This window comes from Dysidea avara, chromosome 4 (assembly GCF_963678975.1).
Source record: "Dysidea avara chromosome 4, odDysAvar1.4, whole genome shotgun sequence".
Taxonomy (NCBI): domain Eukaryota; kingdom Metazoa; phylum Porifera; class Demospongiae; order Dictyoceratida; family Dysideidae; genus Dysidea; species Dysidea avara.
The window spans coordinates 30562970-30585228 of record NC_089275.1 but is presented as its reverse complement, the minus strand read 5'-3'; the positions used below and the strand labels follow the sequence as shown (position 1 = coordinate 30585228).

Here is a 22259-nt window from a genome sequence, read left to right as displayed (position 1 = left end):
TGATTTTCAGCCATCAAGATGTCCCATCTTTTGTTGGCAAGTCCTGTCAAGATGTCCCATCTTTAGGCAGGAAAAATCAGTGAGCACGTAGCTGTTTATCAATATCAGTGTTATTACGGTGTTCGCAGTTTCAAAGCCGTACAAGCTTTAGCTCTGTACTCATGATTTTCAGCCATCAAGATGTCCCATCTTTTGTTGGCAAGTCCTGTCAAGATGTCCCATCTTTAGGCAGGAAAAATCAGTGGGTACGTAACTGTTTATCAATATCAATGTTATTACGATGTTCGCAGTTTCAAAGCCGTACAAGCTTTAGCTCTGTACTCATGATTTTCAGCCATCAAGATGTCCCGTTTTTGTTGGCAAGTCTTGTCAAGATGTCCCATCTTTAGGCAGGAAAAATCAGTGGGTACGTAGCTGTTTATCAATATCAATGTTATTACAATGTTCGCAGTTGTAAAACGGTACAAGCTATAGCTCTGTACTCATGATTTTCAACCATCAAGATGTCCCATCTTTTGTTGGCAAGTCCTGTCAAGATGTCCCATCTTTAGTCAGGAAAAATCAGTGGGTACGTAGCTGTTTATCAATATCAGTGTTATTACGGTGTTCGCAGTTTCAAAGCCGTACAAGCTTTAGCTCTGTACTCATGATTTTCAGCCATCAAGATGTCCCATCTTTTGTTGGCAAGTCCTGTCAAGATGTCCCATCTTTAGGCAGGAAAAATCATTGGGTACGTAACTGTTTATCAATATCAATGTTATTACGATGTTCGCAGTTGCAAAACGGTACAAGCTTTAGCTCTGTACTCATGATTTTCAGCCATCAAGATGTCCCATCTTTTGTTGGCATGTCCTGTCAAGATGTCCCATCTTTAGACAGGAAAAATCAGTGGGTACGCAGCTCACTGTTTGCAGCTTTGAACACATGAAAGTTTTCAGAAATCTCAGCTATCAAGATTTCTCATAACTATTTTGTTGGATATTCCTGGTGTATGGGTGTGCGTCTGTGTGTCTGTGTGTAAGTACTTAGTTGATTTACCAAACTGGATTAACATAAGTGTGTATGAGATAGGGTGGTTGATCTTTACTACCCTAAACCAGAGGAGCTCATGGTTCGCCGTGTGTCATAGCTCTACGACATTGCCTGCAGAACCAAACGGGGCACTGAAAATATCATCGTCCATATGGAGTCCTTTGACACTTTTAAGTGGGTATGCATAATGTTCGTAGCATTTGTTTATTAGTTATGAAAGCCAAACAAGTGTTGAGTAGGGTTCTGGGAACCATAATCTATGGTTCCCAGAGTCCTTTTAAATAATTAAATTCAATAATTTTTAGCATCACAGTTGAATGGTTTGAACAATTTTGGAGACCATAAGATGTTTGATGTAGCATGACCAGCCTCCTTTGCAAGATGTTAATTATATATCCACTGATATTGATAATGAACAATTTCCTCTTTACTGTGCATTAATCAGATCAAATGCTTATAAGTATTCTTTAATGTTGTGACTGTGTAGCAAGATTTAAACTGCCCACTTGTCTGGCATGTGGAACTCCAAGCTTGTATTAGTGGCATAGTTAAAACTGTGAAATGGAGCTGAATTGTGGGATGGTATGCAGGGGTGGTGGGACAAGCCCACAGTAACTATATAATATGCTAACTATTATTCATATGTACTACCTGCTGAAAGTAAAGCAATTGTATAACAATGATTGTATTGTAAAGCCGTGTCCGCCACATCATTCCTTCCAGCATGTGATTTGTCCATTATGTGTTTGTCAGGTTCGATAATTAATGAATTGTACATATACAACACTTATACAGGTCCAACAGTGGTGCTTTGTGATATGCCGAGGATTTTGCTGAGTTGGACACATACGAGGATTTTGCTGAGTTGGACACATACGAGGATTTTGCTGAGTTGGACACATACGGCTATTGAAACTACTACATTCAAAAATGTATTGAGTTGTTTGTTTCTGTTTGCAGGCTAAATGAACTGTCACAGTGAAATTATCATCGTAATATATATGTCACCTGTCTATGCACATACTGGACGTGGTAAAGGTATGCAACTGGGCTAACAACTTTGTCATGTGATTGAAGCTAGCCTATAACCATGAGCTGCTGTCAAGTTGGACAATACATACCATAAACGGGAAACAAGAAGTATAATAATTTATAATTGATTAATGCATGACAAACAATGTTCTGAGTGCCTTATTGAAGAAGGGGGATGTAGTATACTGTTACGAAGTTAGTTTAGTTACTTAGTCCATGAAGCCACACTTCCCATGATGTCATAGCTCCAATTCAAGTATTTGTTAATATGACAGCTTTTATGGTGAGTTCTACCAAACTTCAATGCACTATTCATGTCCCACTCCAGGTAGGGTGGGGAATACAGCAGATTTGACAAGGTCTAGTGTCAAATTTCCCAGTACTGAAGCTAAAACCCCACTATATTCCCACCTCAAAAGGGGGTTTCTGAGGGGAATTAATTTATCAAAATGATTTTTGACCGCCACCATCAAAAGTCCCAGGATGTAGATGGTCAAATCCCCAGTAGGTGTATCGGGATTCCGGGGGTGGGGCTAGCTTAAAAAGTTGATGTAGGTATATTGTGCCATAATATGCCACAGAACTGCAGGTCTGGCACTCTTGCAACTAATGGTAACCGCACCCGCGGTACTTGCCACTAAACACGAGTGCTGGGGTATAATCTGTGGCGAGGAGGGGTCTCGTGCTAGCTGATGCATCATGTGCAAAGTGTTTCCAGCACCGAGACACAGTGGTCGCCTGTTTTCAAGTGCCCAGGCGCCAGTTTCATCATTAATACCTAAACTCCGGCATCGATACTCCCGATTTTTCTTATCAGTCATTCATTGGCCTCTATGTGCTTATCACGAGCCTGGACATGTCGTGATAAGCACCTCGTACAGGTTTTGCCTCCAATGTTCACCTTCCAGTACCTGACTGGTAAAGTGGACAGTAGTGAGTGCAGGCCTCAACTGAGCTATAACGCGCATGGGCTATAATTCTGAATCTGTGGTTTTAGCCCTATAGATACATCATTGTGGGAGCCTGTAGCTACTATAATTATCTTCCCCGTTACTTCCGTCTTGTCTGCGTTGTAGAATAAGTTGCTTTGCGGATATAGGCGTTGTATCCGCGTAGTGGAGGAAGCCATTAGGCGGGCACCGCACGGGTTTACACCCGTATACAGTCCGCCAAGTGAAATTATTCGTGGACAGCGTCCATTCCGTATACAGTGCTAGTATCTCCTGTGGAACTTTCTATAGGGTGACTTGTTTCTAGCTGATCTCTCTACAGGGTGATCTGTTCATAGCTGAACTTTCTACAGGGTGATTTGTTTGCAGCTGAACTCTCTGCATGGTAGTTTCTTTGTAGCTGAGCTCTCTACAATGTGACTTCTTCTAGTTGAACTCTCTACAGGGTGACTTGTTTCTAGCTGAACTCTCTACAGGTGATTTGTTTGCAGCTGAACTCTCTACATGGTGGTTTCTTTGCAACTGAACTATCTACAAGGTAACTTCTTCTAGCTGATATTATTACAGGGCATATTTTTTTTGTAGCTGAGTTCTCTACAGGGTGATTTGTTTGCAGCTGAACTCTCTACATGGGAGTTTCATTGTAGCTGAACTCTCTACAATGTGACTTCTTCTAGCTGAACTCTCTACAGGGTGACTTGTTTCTAGCTGATCTCTCTACAGGGTGACTTGTTTCTAGCTGAACTCTCTACAGGTGATTTGTTTGCAGTTGAACTCTCTACATGGTGGTTTCTTTGTAGCTGAGCTCTCCACAAGGTAACTTCTTCTAGCTGATCTTTCTACAGGGTGATTTGTTTGTAGCTGGATTCTCTACAGGGTGATTTATTTGCAGCTGAACTCTCTACAAGGTGACTTCTTCTAGCTGAACTCTCTACAGAGTAATAGATTTTTTTTGCAGCTGAACTCTCTACATGGTGGTTGCTTTGTAGCTGAACTCTCTAAAGGTGACTTCTTCTAGCTGAACTCTCTACAGTGTGATCTTTTCATAGCTGAACTCTTTACAGGATGATTTGTTTGCAGCTGAACTCTCTACATGATGATTTCTTTGTAGCTGAACTCTCTACAGGGTGATTTGTTTGTAGCTGAACTCCCTACAAGGTAACTTCTTCTAGCTAATCTTTCTACAGGCGATTTGTTTGTAGCTAAGCTCTCTACAGGGTGTTTGTTTGCAGCTGAACTCTCTACATGGTGGTTTCTTTGTAGCTGAACTCTGTACAAGGTAACTTCTTCTAGCTGATCTTTCTACAGGGTGATTTGTTTGTAGCTGAATTCTCTACAAGGTGATTTATTTGCAGCTGAACTCTCTACAAGGTGACTTCTTCTAGCTGAACTCTCTACAGAGTGACTGATTTTTTTGCAGCTGAACTCTCTACATGGTGGTTTCTTTGTAACTGAACTCTCTACATGGTGATTTGTTTGTAGCTGAACTCTCTACAGGGTGATCTGTCCGTAGCTGAACTCTCTACAAGGTAACTTCTTCTAGCTGATCTTTCTACAGGGCATATTTGTTTGTAGCTGAGTTCTCTACAGGGTGATTTGTTTGCAGCTGAACTCTCTACATATTAGTTTCTTTGTAGCTGAACTCTCTACAATGTGACTTCTTCTAGCTGATCTCTCTACAAGATGACTTGTTTCTAACTGAACTTTCTACAGTGTGGTCTGCTCATAGCGGAACTTTCTACTGGGTGATTTGTTTGCAGCTGAATTCTTAGCATGATTGTTTCTTTGTAACTGAACTCTCTACAAGGTAACTTCTTCTAGCTGATCTCTCTACAGGGAAATTTGTTTGAGCTGAACTCTCTACATGATGGTTTCTTTGTAGCTGAACTCTCTATTAGGTACCTTCTTCTCGCTGATCTGACTACAGCGTGACTTGTTTGTAGCTAAATTCCCTACAGAATAACTTGCAATGTAATATAATTGAGTAAATTATAAATGCAGCTGAATACTTTATTAGGGTGACTGTTCTATTAGAGTATTTCGATCTCGCATTTGTTACACATAGTTGTCTTTCGAATCATAACTCAGTGGTTTGTAATCCGATTCTTCTGTACTACTTCAAGGACATTCTATGATGATTATTCCAGCTACATACTGATTTTCAGCTCGTTGCTCTAAGCGGTTTGCCTGGTAAACACGAAAACTAATAGTTTTTTTATTCATAAAAATCGATCGCGTAATTTTGACACAGGTCGGGTTTTGTGTCATACCTCCATGTTCTTTATCCCGATTCCTTTCAAACCACAAAAAGGCACTCCTACGATGGTTGCTCGATCTACATATCAATTTTCAACTGATTCCTCAAAGGAGTTTACCCTGTAGGCGTGACAGACCTTCGACCTTATTTTACGCAAATAATCGGTCTTAACTCCATGAATGTTCATCGGATTCCTAACAGAGATCTGCCTTAATGAGCCCTTTAAGTGTGCCAAATTTCAGCTCGATCCAAGCACGCATTCATGTTTTATGGCAGATTTTGCGAAGTGTGCGAAATGAAGAAGTAGAAGAAGAAAACGAAGAAATTAAAACGAAATTTTTTTCGCTCGTATCTCGGAAATGGCTAGAGCGATTTTCTTCAAATTTGGTGTGTAGACTCCCCTTGCTGGCTGGCACCTCTCTAGCAAATTTGGTTCCAATCGGATAAGGGATCACAGAGCTACATAGGTGTGAAAATTGCGTTTTCTTTCTTCCTGTTAATATCTAATCAAAAACAGCCAAGTTGTAAAAAAAGGTGCGGCCCCCAAAAAGGCCATGGTGAAAAAAGATGCGAAATCCAAGGTGGCGGCCAAGAAATGGCTGTGATGGTAGGTTAATGGTAAAAATTTTAATAACGACAATTCAGGTGAATTTGATGCCAAGACCAAGTGGCACAAAATTCACCTGAATTGTCGTTATTAAAATTTTTACCATTAACCTACCATCAAAGCCATTTCTTGGCCGCAACCTTGGATTTCACATCTTTTCTCACCATGGCCTTTTTGTGGGCCGCACCTTTTTTTACAGCTTGGCTGTTTTTGATTGGATATCACTTCTTTTTGTATTTGTATACTGCAAAGCCAGCCATAGGGCTGGCTTTGGGGCTTTTTTAACCCATGTGTTTTTTTTATTTACCACAGGAAGAAGAAAAGAACTTATAGAAGATTTTTAATACTTCAATTATTTTTGATTTTATTAGTAATTATACAAATTATATACATATATTTATTACATGCCCATTATTCCCCACAGTATATTTTTTAGCAGCTGATCTCTCTACTGGGTGACTTAAAATATAGCTGAACTATATACAGGATGGTTTCTTTGTAGCTGAACTCTCTACAAGATAAATTCTTCTAGCTGATATCTCTACAGGGTGATTTGTTTCTAGCTGAACTCTCTGCAGGTAATTTGTTTGCAGCTAAACTTTCTACATCCATGGTGGTTCTTTGTAGCTGAACTCTCTACATGATGGTTTCTTTGTAGCTGAACTCTCTACAAGGTGACTTCTTCTAGCTGAACCCTCAACAGGGTGATTTGTTTGTAGCTGAACTCTCCACATGATGGTTTCTTTGTAGCTGAACTCTCTACATGGTGCTTTCTTTGTAGCTGAACTCTCTACATGATGGTTTCTTTGTAGCTGAACTCTCTACAAAGTGACTTCTTCTAGCTGAACTCTCTACAGGTGATTTGTTTGCACCTAAACTCTCTACATGGTGCTTTCTTTGTAGCTGAACTCTCTACATGATGGTTTCTTTGTAGCTGAACTCTCTACAAAGTGACTTCTTCTAGCTGAACTCTCTACAGGTGATTTGTTTGCAACTAAACTCTGTACATGGTGCTTTCTTAGTAGCTGAACTCTCTACATGATGGTTTCTTTGTAGCTGAACTCTCTACAAAGTGACTTCTTCTAGCTGAACTCTCTACAGGTGATTTGTTTGCAGCTAAACTCTCTACATGGTGCTTTCTTTGTAGCTGAACTCTCTACATGATGGTTTCTTTGTAGCTGAACTCTCTACAAAGTGACTTCTTCTAGCTGAACTCTCTACAGGTGATTTGTTTGCAGCTAAACTCTCTACATGGTGCTTTCTTTGTAGCTGAACTCTCTACATGATGGTTTCTTTGTAGCTGAACTCTCTACAAAGTGACTTCTTCTAGCTGAACTCTCTACAGGTGATTTGTTTGCAGCTAAACTCTGTACATGGTGCTTTCTTTGTAGCTGAACTCTCTACATGATGGTTTCTTTGTAGCTGAACTCTCTACAAAGTGACTTCTTTTAGCTGAACTCTCTACAGGTGATTTGTTTGCAGCTAAACTCTCTACATGGTGCTTTCTTTGTAGCTGAACTCTCTACATGATGGTTTCTTTGTAGCTGAACTCTCTACAAAGTGACTTCTTCTAGCTGAACTCTCTACAGGTGATTTGTTTGCAGCTAAACTCTCTACATGGTGCTTTCTTTGTAGCTGAACTCTCTACATGATGGTTTCTTTGTAGCTGAACTCTCTACAAAGTGACTTCTTCTAGCTGAACTCTCTACAGGTGATTTGTTTGCAGCTAAACCCTCTACATGGTGCTTTCTTTGTAGCTGAACTCTCTACATGATGGTATCTTTGTAGCTGAACTCTCTACAAAGTGACTTCTTCTAGCTGAACTCTCTACAGGTGATTTGTTTGCAGCTAAACTCTCTACATGGTGCTTTCTTTGTAGCTGAACTCTCTACATGATGGTTTCTTTGTAGCTGAACTCTCTACAAAGTGACTTCTTTTAGCTGAACTCTCTACAGGTGATTTGTTTGCAGCTAAACTCTCTACATGGTGCTTTCTTTGTAGCTGAACTCTCTACATGATGGTTTCTTTGTAGCTGAACTCTCTACAAAGTGACTTCTTCTAGCTGAACTCTCTACAGGTGATTTGTTTGCAGCTAAACTCTCTACATGGTGCTTTCTTTGTAGCTGAACTCTCTACAAGATGGTTTCTTTGTAGCTGAACTCTCTACAAAGTGACTTCTTCTAGCTGAACTCTCTACAGGTGATTTGTTTGCAGCTAAACCCTCTACATGGTGCTTTCTTTGTAGCTGAACTCTCTACATGATGGTTTCTTTGTAGCTAAACTCTCTACAAAGTGACTTCTTCTAGCTGAACTCTCTACAAGTGATTTGTTTGCAGCTAAACTCTATACATCCATAGTGGTTTCTTTGTAGCTGAACTCTCCACATGATGGTTTCTTTGTAGCTGAACTCTCTACAAGGTGACCTCTTCTAGCTGATCTCTCTACAGGGTGAATTGTTTCTAGCTGAACTCTCTACAGGTGATTTGTTTGCAGCTAAACTCTCTACATGGTGCTTTCTTTGTAGCTGAACTCTCTACATGACGGTTTCTTTGTAGCTGAACTCTCTACAAGGTGACTTCTTCTAGCTGAACTCTCTACAGGTGATTTGTTTGTAGCTGAACTCTCTACAGGTGATTTGTTTGCAGCTAAACTCTCTACATGGTGCTTTCTTTGTAGCTGAACTCTCTACATGATGGTTTCTTTGTAGCTGAACTTTCCACAAGATGACTTCTTCTAGCTGAACTCTCTACAGGTGATTTGTTTGTAGCTAAACTCTCTACATGGTGCTTTCTTTGTAGCTGAACTCTCTACATAACCGTTTCTTTGTAGCTGAACTCTCTACAAGGTGACCTCTTCTAGCTGATTTCTCCACAGGGTGATTTGTTTCTAGCTGAACTCTCTACAGGTTATTTGTTTGCAGCTAAACTCTCTACATCCATGGTGGTTTCTTTGTAACTGAACTCTCTACATGATGGTTTCTTTGTAGCTGAACTCTCTACAAAGTAACTTCTTCTAGCTGAACTCTCTACAGGTGATTTGTTTGCAGCTAAACTCTCTACATCCATAGTGGTTTCTTTGTAGCTGAACTCTCCACATGATGGTTTCTTTGTAGCTGAACTCTCTACAAGGTGACCTCTTCTAGCTGATCTCTCTACAGGGTGATTTGTTTCTAGCTGAACTCTCTACAGGTGATTTGTTTGCAGCTAAACTCTCTACATGGTGCTTTCTTTGTAGCTGAACTCTCTACATGATGGTTTCTTTGTAGCTGAACTTTCCACAAGATGACTTCTTCTAGCTGAACTCTCTACAGGTGATTTGTTTGTAGCTAAACTCTCTACATGGTGCTTTCTTTGTAGCTGAACTCTCTACATAACCGTTTCTTTGTAGCTGAACTCTCTACAAGGTGACCTCTTCTAGCTGATTTCTCCACAGGGTGATTTGTTTCTAGCTGAACTCTCTACAGGTTATTTGTTTGCAGCTAAACTCTCTACATCCATGGTGGTTTCTTTGTAACTGAACTCTCTACATGATGGTTTCTTTGTAGCTGAACTCTCTACAAGGTGACTTCTTCTAGCTGAACTCTCTACAGGGTGATTTCTTTGTAGCTGAACTCTCCACCTGATGGTTTCTTTGTTGCTGAACTCTCTACAAGGTGACCTCTTCTAGCTGATCTCTCTACAGCGTGATTTTTTTCTAGCTGAACTCTCTACAGGTGATTTGTTTGCAGCTAAACTCTGTACATGGTGCTTTCTTTGTAGCTGAACTCTCTACATGACGGTTTCTTTGTAGCTGAACTCTCTACAAGGTGACTTTTTCTAGCTGAACTCTCTACAGGTGATTTGTTTGTAGCTAAACTCTCTACATGGTGCTTTCTTTGTAGCTGAACTCTCTACACAACGCTTTCTTTGTAGCTGAACTCTCTACAAGGTGCCTCTTCTAGCTGATTTCTCTACAGGGTGATTTGTTTCTAGCTGAACTCTCTACAGGTTATTTGTTTGCAACTAAACTCTCTACATCCTTGGTGGTTTCTTTGTAACTGAACTCTCTACATGATGGTTGCTTTGTAGCTGAACTCTCTACAAATCTAGCTGAACTCTCTACAGGGTGATTTCTTTGTAGCTGAACTCTCCACATGATGATTTCTTTGTAGCTGAACTCGCTACGAGGTGACTTCTTTTAGCTGATCCCTACAGGGTGATTCGTTTGCAGCTGAACTCTTTAGGTGGTGATTTCTTTGTAGCTGAACTCTCTACAAGGTGACTTCTTCTAACTGATCTCTCTACAGGATGATTTGTTTCTAACTGAACTCTCTACAGGTGATTTGTTTGCAGCTAAACTCTCTACATGGTGCTTTCTTTGTAGCTGAACTCTCTACATGATGGTTTCTTTGTAGCTGAACTCTCTACAAGGTGACTTCTTCTAGCTGAACTCTCTACAGGGTGATTTCTTTGTAGCTGAACTCTTTAGGTGGTGATTTCTTTGTAGCTGAACTCTCTCCAAGGTGACCTCTTCTAGCTGATCTCTCTACAGCATGATTTGCTTCTAGCTGAACTCTCTACAGGTGATTTGTTTGCAGCTAAACTCTCTACATGGGTGCTTTCTTTGTAGCTGAACTCTCTACATGATGGTTTCTTTGTAGCTGAACTCTCTACAATGTAACTTTTTCTAGCTGATCCCTCTACAGGGCGATTTGCTTGTTGTTGAATTCTCTACACGGTAATTTGTTTGAGGCTGAACTCTCTACATGGCAGTTTCTTTGTAGCTGAACTCTCTACAAGGTGACTTTTCTAGCTGAACTCTATACAGAGTATTTGTTTGCAGCTGAACTCTCTAAATGATGGTTTCTTTGTAGCTGAACTCTCTATAAGGTGACCTCTTCTATAGCTGAACTCTTTACATCGTGTCTAGTTTCTACCTGATCTCTCTACAGGGTGATTTGTTTGCAGCTGAAATCTCTACAGGGTGATTTGCTTGTAGCTGAACTTCTTACATTGTGTCTAGTTTCTAGCTGATCTCCACAGTGTGATTTGTTTGTAGCTGATCTCTCTACAAGTTGATTTGTGTGTAGCTGATCTCTCTGCAGGATGATTTGTTTGTAACTGATCTCTCTACAGGGCAATTTGTTTGTAGCTGAACTCTCTATAAGGTGATTTGATCTCTCTGCAGGTTGATTTGTCTGTAGCTGAACTCTCTAAAGGGTGATTTGCTTGTAGCTGAACTCCTTATATTGTGTCTAGTTCCTAGATGATCTCTCTACAGGGTGATTTGTTTGTAGTTGATCTCTCTGCACATTGATTTGTTTGTAGCTGAACTCTCTACAAGGTGATTTGTTTCTAGCTGATCTCTCTACAAGTTGATTTGTGTGTAGCTGATCTCTCTGCAAGTTGATTTGTTTGTAGTCGATCTCTCTACAGGGTAATTTGTTTGTAGCTGAACTGTCTATAATGTGATATGTTTGTAGCTGATCTCTCTGCAGGTTGATTTGTTTTAGCTGAAATCTCTACAGGGTGATTTGTTTCTAGCTGATCTCTCTACAAGTTGATCTGTGTGTAGCTGATCTCTCTGCAAGTTGATTTGTTTGTAGTCGATCTCTCTACAGGGTAATTTGTTTGTAGCTGAACTGTCTATAAGGTGATATGTTTGTAGCTGATCTCTCTGCAGGTTGATTTGTTTTAACTGAACTCTCTACAGGGTGATTTGTTTCTAGCTGATCTCTCTACAAGTTGATTTGTTTGTAGCTGATCTCTCTGCAGGTAGATTTGTTTCTAGCTGATCTCTCTACAAGTTGATTTGTTTGTTGCTGATCACTCTAAAGATTGATTTGTTTGTAGCTGAACTCTCTGCAAAGTGTTTTGTTTGTAGCTGATCTCTCTACAGGATACTTTGTTTGTAGCTGAACTCTCTGCACAGTGATTTGTGTGTAGCTGAATTCTCTAGAGAGTGATTTAATTGTAGGTGAACTCTCTACAGGGTGCATGACTTGTTTATAGCTGAACTCTCTTTAGTGTGAATTGTAATGTTCTGAATCTCTACAGTGATATAATTGTAGCTTAATTCTCCACAGGGTGACTTGCTTCTTGCTTAACTGTCTATAAGATTAACTGTTTGCAGTTGAAGTCCCTACAGAATAACTTGTAACGTAATAGAATTCTATAATGGAGTAAATAAATTAGCTGAATGCTCTATTAGGGTGACTGTTCTATTAGAGTATCTCGATCTCGCATTTGCTACACAGAGTTGGCTTTCGAATCATAACTCAGTGGTTTGTAATCCAATTCTTCTATACTACTGCAAGGACTTTCTATGAAGATTATTCCAGCTATACACCAATTTTCAGCTCATTGCTCTTAGCGGTTTGCCTAGTAGGCGTAAAAACTAATACTTCTTTATTACTAAAAATCGATCGCGTAATTGTGACACAGGTTGGGTTTTGTGTCATATCTCCGTGGTCTTAATCTCGATTCCTTTCAAACTACCAAAAGGCACTCCTACGATGGTTACTCCATCTCCATAGCAATTTTCAGCTCATTCCATGAAGCGGTTTACCCTGTAGGCGTGACAACAAATCTATCTTGTTTTACGCGAATAATCGGTCATAACTCCTGAATCATTCATCGGATTTGTACCAAATTTGATGCTAGAATGTGGCTTTGGACTCCCTTTCAGTGTGCCAAATTTCAAGACGATCGGAGCACGCGTTTGCGTTTTATAGCAATTTTTGCAAGCGTGCAAAAAGACGAAGAAGAAAAAAAAACGAAGAAAAAAAAACCAAACTTTGGCCGCTCATATCTCGGAAATGGCTTGAGTGATTTCCTTCAAATTCGGAATGTAGTCTCCCCTAGCTGGCTTGCAACTCTGCAGCAAATTTGGTTTCAATCGGATAAGCCATCACCGAGATAAAAAAGTGTGAAAATCGCGTTTACTTTCTTCCTGTAAATATACTCACGGTGTGGCGTGCCGGCTTCTTGGGCCGCACGACACACTACCGTGTGTCTTGATACTCACGGGTGGCACGCCGGCTTCTTGGGCCGCACGACACACTACCATGTGTCTTGATACATGCCATATTATGGTGATTGCTACAGCAGAACCATACCACCTATAGGATAACTTCAGCAACCAATGCAAAGCTAATGCTTGAGTTCTGATAACATGCATGGGGCTAAAGGTCTACGAATACAGTAGGTCAAATTCAAAAAGCAAGATATCTGACTACAGTAGTGATCGTGAGAGTGATTTTGAAGAAGATGTAACACCACATGAAGAAATGTATGATGTAGCATTAATTCCTGTGATACTCTTAATCAAGACACATGGTAGTGTGTCGTGCGGCCCAAGAAGCCAGCGCGTAACACCCGTGAGTATATTGACAGGAAGGAAGAAAATGCAATTTTCGCACCTCCGTAGCTCTGTGCTTCCTTGATGAAACAAGACGATATTTGCTGTGGACATGCCCTCCAACTGCAGCACTCCACATTCCAAATTTGAGCGAAATCACTTCGCGCGTTCCCGAGATATGCGACTTCAAAAATTGTCTCAGTTTCTTCGTTTTTTTTTTCTTCTTATTTTTCTTTTTCTTGTTGCACACTTACAAAAAGTACTATAAAACTCGAACGCCATATCCAATTGCCTTGAAATTTGGCATGCAGAAGTGGGATATAAAGGTGCATCTCGGTACCAACTTTGGCTGGAATACGATAAACAGGCAAAGAGTTATGAGCGATTATTCACGAAAAATAACACCAATATGTTGTCACGCCTACAGGGTAAACCGCGTATGGGAAGAAGCTGAAAATCGGTGGGTGAATAGGTTAACTATTGAACCTCAAACCTTTTGTGGTTTGAAAGAAACCGAGCTAAAAAACAGGAAGATACAACGAAAAAACCATCAGTGTGTAACAATTACGCAATCCATATTAGCTAATAAAAAAAACAACGACTGCTTGCCACGCCTACCAGATAAAGCGCTTGGGGTAATGCTTTGAAAATCGTTGTACAGATGGAGTAATCATCTTAGAATGATTGACTTAAAGCCACGGAGTTATAACACGAAATCCAACTTGGTGCAGCAAGTGCGAGATCGAGATACTCTAATAGAGCAGTCATCCTAATAGAGCAGTCACCCTGAAAAGAATTCAAGAGATCAGCTAGAAACAAAAAAACCTGTATAGAGATCAGCTACAAACAAGTCACCCTGTAGAGAGATCAGCTACAAACAATTCACCCTGTAGGGAGATCAGCTAGAAGAAGTTACCTTGTGGTGAACTATGGAAAGAGATAGTTCAGCTAGAAGAAATCACCTTGTAGAGTTCAGCTACAAAGAAACCACAATGTAGAGAGTGCAGCTACAAACAAATCGCCCTGTAGAGAGATCAGCTAGAAGAAGTTACCTTGTAGAGAGTTCAGCTACAAAGAAACCATCATGTAGAGAGTTCAGCTGCAAACAAATCACCTGTAGAGAGTTCAGCTACAAACAAATCTCCCTGTAGAGAGATCAGCTAGGAGAAGTTTCCTTGTAGAGAGTTCAGTTACAAAGAAACCACCATGTAGAGAGCTCCGCTACAAACTAGTGACCTTGTAGAGACATCAACTAGAAGAAGTTACCTTGTAGAGAGTTCAGCTACAAAGAAACCATTCTTTAAAGAGCTCAGCTGCAAACAAATCACCTGTACAGAATTCAGCTACAAATAAATCACCATGTAGATAGATCAGCTAGAAGAAGTTTACTTATAGAGAGTTCAGCTACAAAGAAACCATCAATTAGAGAGTTCAGCATCAAACAAATCACCTGTAGAGAATTCAGCTACAAACAAATCTCCCTGTAGAGATATCAGCTAGCAGAAGTTACCTTGTAGAGAGTTCAGCTACAAAGAAACCATTCTGTTTAGAGTTCAGCTGCAAACAAATCACCTGTACAGAATTCAGCTACAAACAAATCACCCTGTAGAGTGGTCAGCTAGAAGAAATTACCTTGTACATAGTTCAGCTACAAAGAAACCACCAAGTAGAGAGTTAAGCTGCAAAGAAATCACCCTGTAGAAAATTCTGCCACAAACAAATTGCCCTGTAGAAAGATCAGTTAGAAGAAGTTACCTTTTAGAGAGTTCAGCTACAAAGAAACCATTCTGTAAAGAGCTCAGCTGCAAACAAATCACCTGTACAGAATTCAGCTACAAACAAATCACCCTGTAGGGAGAGCAGCTAGAAGAAGTTACCTTGTAGATCGTTCAGCTACAAACAAATCACCCTGTAGAGAGATCAGCTAGAAGAAGTTACCTTGTAGAGAGTTCAGCTACAAAGAAACCATCATGTAGAGAGTTCAGCTGCAAACAAATCACCTGTAGAGAGTTCAGCTACAAACAAATCTCCCTGTAGAGAGATCAGCTAGGAGAAGTTTCCTTGTAGAGAGTTCAGTTACAAAGAAACCACCATGTAGAGAGCTCCGCTACAAACTAGTGACCTTGTAGAGACATCAACTAGAAGAAGTTACCTTGTAGAGAGTTCAGCTACAAAGAAACCATTCTTTAAAGAGCTCAGCTGCAAACAAATCACCTGTACAGAATTCAGCTACAAATAAATCACCATGTAGATAGATCAGCTAGAAGAAGTTTACTTATAGAGAGTTCAGCTACAAAGAAACCATCAATTAGAGAGTTCAGCATCAAACAAATCACCTGTAGAGAATTCAGCTACAAACAAATCTCCCTGTAGAGATATCAGCTAGCAGAAGTTACCTTGTAGAGAGTTCAGCTACAAAGAAACCATTCTGTTTAGAGTTCAGCTGCAAACAAATCACCTGTACAGAATTCAGCTACAAACAAATCACCCTGTAGAGTGGTCAGCTAGAAGAAATTACCTTGTACATAGTTCAGCTACAAAGAAACCACCAAGTAGAGAGTTAAGCTGCAAAGAAATCACCCTGTAGAAAATTCTGCCACAAACAAATTGCCCTGTAGAAAGATCAGTTAGAAGAAGTTACCTTTTAGAGAGTTCAGCTACAAAGAAACCATTCTGTAAAGAGCTCAGCTGCAAACAAATCACCTGTACAGAATTCAGCTACAAACAAATCACCCTGTAGGGAGAGCAGCTAGAAGAAGTTACCTTGTAGATCGTTCAGCTACAAACAAATCACCCTGTAGAGAGATCAGCTAGAAGAAGTTACCTTGTGGTGAACTATGGAAAGAGATAGTTCAGCTAGAAGAAATCACCTTGTAGAGTTCAGCTACAAAGAAACCACAATGTAGAGAGTGCAGCTACAAACAAATCGCCCTGTAGAGAGATCAGCTAGAAGAAGTTACCTTGTAGAGAGTTCAGCTACAAAGAAACCATCATGTAGAGAGTTCAGCTGCAAACAAATCACCTGTAGAGAGTTCAGCTACAAACAAATCTCCCTGTAGAGAGATCAGCTAGGAGAAGTTTCCTTGTAGAGAGTTCAGTTACAAAGAAACCACCATGTAGAGAGCTCCGCTACAAACTAGTGACCTTGTAGAGACATCAACTAGAAGAAGTTACCTTGTAGAGAGTTCAGCTACAAAGAAACCATTCTTTAAAGAGCTCAGCTGCAAACAAATCACCTGTACAGAATTCAGCTACAAATAAATCACCATGTAGATAGATCAGCTAGAAGAAGTTTACTTATAGAGAGTTCAGCTACAAAGAAACCATCAATTAGAGAGTTCAGCATCAAACAAATCACCTGTAGAGAATTCAGCTACAAACAAATCTCCCTGTAGAGATATCAGCTAGCAGAAGTTACCTTGTAGAGAGTTCAGCTACAAAGAAACCATTCTGTTTAGAGTTCAGCTGCAAACAAATCACCTGTACAGAATTCAGCTACAAACAAATCACCCTGTAGAGTGGTCAGCTAGAAGAAATTACCTTGTACATAGTTCAGCTACAAAGAAACCACCAAGTAGAGAGTTAAGCTGCAAAGAAATCACCCTGTAGAAAATTCTGCCACAAACAAATTGCCCTGTAGAAAGATCAGTTAGAAGAAGTTACCTTTTAGAGAGTTCAGCTACAAAGAAACCATTCTGTAAAGAGCTCAGCTGCAAACAAATCACCTGTACAGAATTCAGCTACAAACAAATCACCCTGTAGGGAGAGCAGCTAGAAGAAGTTACCTTGTAGATCGTTCAGCTACAAACAAATCACCCTGTAGAGAGATCAGCTAGAAGAAGTTACCTTGTAGAGAGTTCAGCTACAAAGAAACCACCATGTAGAGAGTTCAGCTGCAAAGAAAGCACCCTGTATAAAATTCTGCTACGAACAAATTGTCCTGTAGAAAGATCAGTTAGAAGAAGTTACCTTGTAGAGAGTTCAGCTACAAAGAAACCATTCTGTAAAGAGCTCAGCTGCAAACAAATCACCTGTACAGAATTCAGCTACAAACAAATCACCCTGTAGAGAGATCAGCTAGAAGAAATTACTTTGTAGAGAGTTCAGCTACAAAGAAACCACCATGTATATAGAGAGTTCAGCTGCAAAGAAATCACCCTGTATAACATTCTGCCACAAACAAATTGCCCTGTAGAAAGATCAGTTAGAAGAAGTTACCTTGTAGATAGTTCAGCTACAAACAGATCTCCCTGTAGAGAGATCAGCTAGAAGAAATTACCTTGTAGAGAGTTCAGCTACAAAGAAACCATCATGTAGAGAGTTCAGCTGCAAAGAAATCATCCTGTAGATAATGCAGCCACAAACAAATTTCCCTGTAGAAAGATCAGTTAGAAGAAGTTACCTTTTAGAGAGTTCAGCTACAAAGAAACCACCCTGTAGAGAGATCAGCTAGAAGAAGTTACCTTGTAGAGAGTTCAGCTACAAAGAAACCATTTTGTAAAGAGCTCAGCTGCAAACAAATCACCTGTACAGAATTCAGCTACGACCAAATCACCCTGTAGAGAGATCAGCTAGAAGAAGTTACTTTGTAGGTAGTTCAGCTATAAACAAATCTCCCTGTAGAGAGATCGGCTAGAAGAAATTACCTTGTAGAGAGTTCAGCTACAAAGAAACCACCATGTAGAGAGTTCAGCTGCAAAGAAATCACCCTGTAGAAAATTCTGCCAGAAACAAATTGCCCTGTAGAAAGATCAGTTAGAAAAAGTTACCTTTTAGAGAGTTCAGCTACAAAGAAACCATTCTGTAAAGAGCTCAGCTGCAAACAAATCACCTGTACAGAATTCAGCTACAAACAAATCACCCTGTAGAGAGATCAGTTAGAAGAAGTTAACTTGTAGAGTGTTCAGCTACAAAGAAACCATCATTTAGAAAGTTCAGCTTAAAACAAATCACCTGTAGAGAGTTCAGCTACAAACAAATCTCCCTGTAGAGAGATCAGCTAGAAGAAGTTACTTGTAGAGAGTGAAGCTACAAACAAATCACCCTATTGAAAGATCAGCTAGAAGAAGTCACCTTGTAGAAAGTTCAGTTACAAAGAAACCACCATGTAGAGAGTTCAGCTACAAACTAGTCACCTTGTAGAGACATCAGCTAGAAAAGTTACCTTGTAGAGAGTTCAGCTGCAAAGAAACTATTCTGTAAAGAGCTCAGCTGCAAACAAATCACCTGTATAGAATTCAGCTACGAACAAATCACCCTGTAGAGAGATCAGCTATAGAAGAAGTTACCTTGTAGATAGTTCAGCTACAAACAAATCTCCCTGTAGAGAGATCAGCTAGAAGAAATTACCTTGTAGATAGTTCAGCTACAAACAAATCTCCCTGTAGAGAGATCAGCTAGAAGAAATTACCTTGTAGAGAGTTCAGCTGCAAAGAAATCACCACTGCCCAAATTTCAAGGCAATAGCTCTTTCCAATCTGAAGTTATCAATTGTCAAAGTTGGCAAATTGGGTGCGTGGAAGGCCCCTTTTCGCAAATCCGGTCACATATGTATTATATATATAATCTGTACATTTACTGATTAAATATTTAAAGTACATCTACTTCATCTTTTCTTCTTCCTGTAGTAAAGAAAAAAAAACATAGGTTAAAAGCTGGCCATAGGCCGGCTTTGGGGTATACAAATACAAAAAGAAATGAAATCTAATCCAAAACAGCCAAGCTATAAAAAAAGTGTGCAGCCCACAGAAAGGCTATGGTGAAAAAAGATGTGAAATCCAAGGTGGCGGCCAAGAAATGGCTGTGATGGTAGGTTAATGGTAAAAATTTTAATAACGACAATTCAGGTGAATTTTTGTGAAGCGACACAAAAATTCACCTGAATTGTCGTTATTAAAATTTTTACCATTAACCTACCATCACAGCCATTTCTTGGCCGCCACCTTGGATTTCACATCTTTTTTCACCATAGCCTTTCTGTGGGCCGCACACTTTTTTTACAGCTTGGCTGTTTTGGATTAGATACCCCTATCTCAATGGAACTGTGACATCCTAAGAGAGTTATAAAACCTCCAGAACAAGTACAGTCTTAGGAAGAAGTGTGGTACATAAACAAAAGCTTTACCTATGAACTATTTTTTGTTGAGTTTTGTAATTACGTTAATAGCACTTAAGTAAACAACTTATTTATGGATGTGTAAATAGGAAAATCAATCTTCACAATCCCTATTATACAGTACTACCATGCATACTGTATGATACTAATAATAATTACTTTACAGATAACATATAGTACAGTAGCTAGTGTGGTACGTATGTTACTGACGCACATAAAATTATTAATGATTTATCACTTAAGACTAAAGTAGCAATACATGCTATTACAACGATGACCAGAGATATCAAAGCTAATAGATGTTACCCTAGTGCACAATATAACAGTCAGCCATCAGCCAATTTCCGACCAAAATGGCACATTGGCCGCTCAAAACAGGCATTGAGCGGCCATTTCTGCCGACCAGTTTTTAAAAATTATAATTTGCTTGTATCATGCATTTTTAATACTTTCAATACAATAATAATAATTTTACAAGTAACGTTTGCGGGTTGTTAGTTATCTCGTCGGCCCAACTGTGAATCTGTCTTCTCTTCATCATCGAAGAAAGGCATTGATACGCATGTGCTAATCAAACATTGAGAGTGGATTCAATTGTGGCGTTCGATTTGTCAGTTCATGAATTTTGATGAAGAGGAACAAGGGTTCCAGAAACACATCGAAGAAGAAAGTACAATACTCTACATTTCATAAGTGGCAGCGTGAATTTGATCGGAAGTGTAAGACTGTGACCTGGCTGGACTGTTAAGCTTTCGTCGAAGGTGGAAATAAGGTAGTAAGGAAGCTGAAATGTATTGTGTGCACTAGGTTTCAACCACAAATCTTGTGTAAGCGAAACTTCAGTGATCGATGGATATCTGGGGCAGAATCTGTCCGTACTAGTAATATACGTGACCATGCTAGTAGTGAGCAGCATAACCATGCGATGGCTCTGCTGCAAAGACAGACAACAACAGCAACAGGGCAGAGTTCGATGTCAAATGCTCCCATTGTTGTGGCTTTGACTAGTTTGTCTGAGGACAAAATAGTAAGATTAAGGCATAAGTTCGATATAGTGTACTGGCTTGCTGTGGAAAAAATCCCATTTTGGAAATTTCCTAGTGTCTGTGATCTTGAAGCTCGACATGGTGTAAACATCAGGATCACCTACACCACTGAAACTACTGCAAACTCCTTTACAGGTTACATTGCTCAGGCCAAGAGAAATGAACTAGTTGTTAATTTGCAGAAAGCTAAGTTCTTTTCACTGTTGTTAGATGGTTCGACTGATGCTGGTAATATAGACAATGAGCTTCTATTAGTAGTGTGGTTTGATATGGATGGAGTTGGTGAAAAGGTTTATACAAGGACTAGCTATTTGTGCATCAGTAGGCCATCAACAGCAACAGCATTGGGCATATATGATGTGGTTCAGGCAGCAGTGCAAAAGCTTGGTATTCCTGCAATTAGTGGGGAGCAATGCACCAAACTAGTTGGGATTGGAACTGATGGTGCTGCTGCTAACATTGCATGTGCTGGCTTAAAGGGATTAGTGGAAAAGGAGTTGCCATGGATATTTTGGATGCGGTGTATGGTCCATATGTTAGAACTGGCAGTAAAAGATGCTTTCAAAAAGACATCATTTGATCTTGTTGATGAGATGCTGCTCAGACTTTATCTATTATATGAAGTCTCCCAAAAAATGTTGACAACTAGAGGATGTAGTTGTAGAGTTAAAAGAATGCCTGTCAACTGAAGATGGTGGGACAAGACATATCAGAGCTAGTGGTTCACGATGGATAAGCCACAAATGGAATGCGATGAAACGTGTCCTCTCTAAGTATGGTACATATCCTAGTCACATAGCAGCTTTGTCAGAGGATCCTACTGTAAAGTCAGCCGATAAAGCTAAGCTCAAGGGTTACTATAGGCATTGGATTAATAGCAAGTATTTGCTTGGCTGTGCACTGTTTGTGGAATTTCTTACTCCTTGCACCATACTTTCAAAAGTGATGCAATCTGATGATCTAGATATTCTTGCTGTTCTAACTAGCTTGTGAAAGAAGTTGACAAATTGAGTTCAACACATTTGGACACGTGGCCCACGTATGCAGCAACACTCCTTAAGTGTACAAATAACAATGGAGCCATATCGTATCAATCACAGAAGCTAGTGCACTTTGATGCTGCAAAAATCTACTTTACTAGCACTTACAAAGACTATTGTTCAAAAGTCAGCACTTGCATTAAATCTAGGCTGGCATGGTCTGATCTCCAGTTGTTAAGGGATATAATTTTTTCCTTGCCACTCAAGGCTGGCAAAAATCATTAGATGAAAGTGCCACTTTAGAAGCTGTAGATAGATTTGTAGAAAAATTTTCAATTCCACTTAGAAAGGCCAATGTGTGCGCCGAGGAAATTCATGATGAATTTGAAAGTGCACTGCAATATGTTTGCCAGTACATTTCTTTGTCAACAATGGAGCATCGGGCTGTTTTGTGGCACCTTTTTCATGCACCAATTGCATCAGAATGGCTTAATGCTCTAGCCTTGGTTGAGCTTTTGTTTTCTCTGCTGGCTTCAAATGGGGTAGTAAAGAGGGTGTTTTCCCAAGTCAATGTAATCAAGACTAAGAAAAGATGTTCACTTTCAAATGAATTACTTGATGATCTGTTGACCATAACTAGCGCACATGTTCCACTGACAGAGATGACACCATTGATCTTTGGTGGAAAGAGAAGGTACGTAGACCAAACCAGAAGGCAAGACGACCCAACAAGAAACGAAAGCGTGCTAGCACCAGTTCTGGTGCAGCTACTACTAGCACAAGTTCTAGTGCTGCTACTACTAGCACAACAGATACCATTGAATGGTTGTCAGCAGCCTCAACCTCTGAGTCTGATTCAGGTTCTAGCTTTGATGAATTAAATTTACTTGATGATTGGGATG

At 39.9% G+C, this 22259-nt stretch overlaps 1 protein-coding gene and 1 long non-coding RNA gene across 2 annotated transcripts in view; one reads left to right on the top strand and one right to left on the bottom strand.

Annotated features, from left to right (window-relative positions):
* Positions 1-22259, bottom strand: part of LOC136254635 (fasciclin-2-like) — a 372927-nt gene that overhangs the window by 323338 nt on the left and 27330 nt on the right. The window lies entirely within an intron of this gene.
* LOC136254652 (uncharacterized) lies at positions 429-2039 on the top strand. Its single transcript, XR_010700635.1, has 2 exons — positions 429-1210; positions 1828-2039. It is a non-coding gene; the product is annotated as an uncharacterized lncRNA (long non-coding RNA).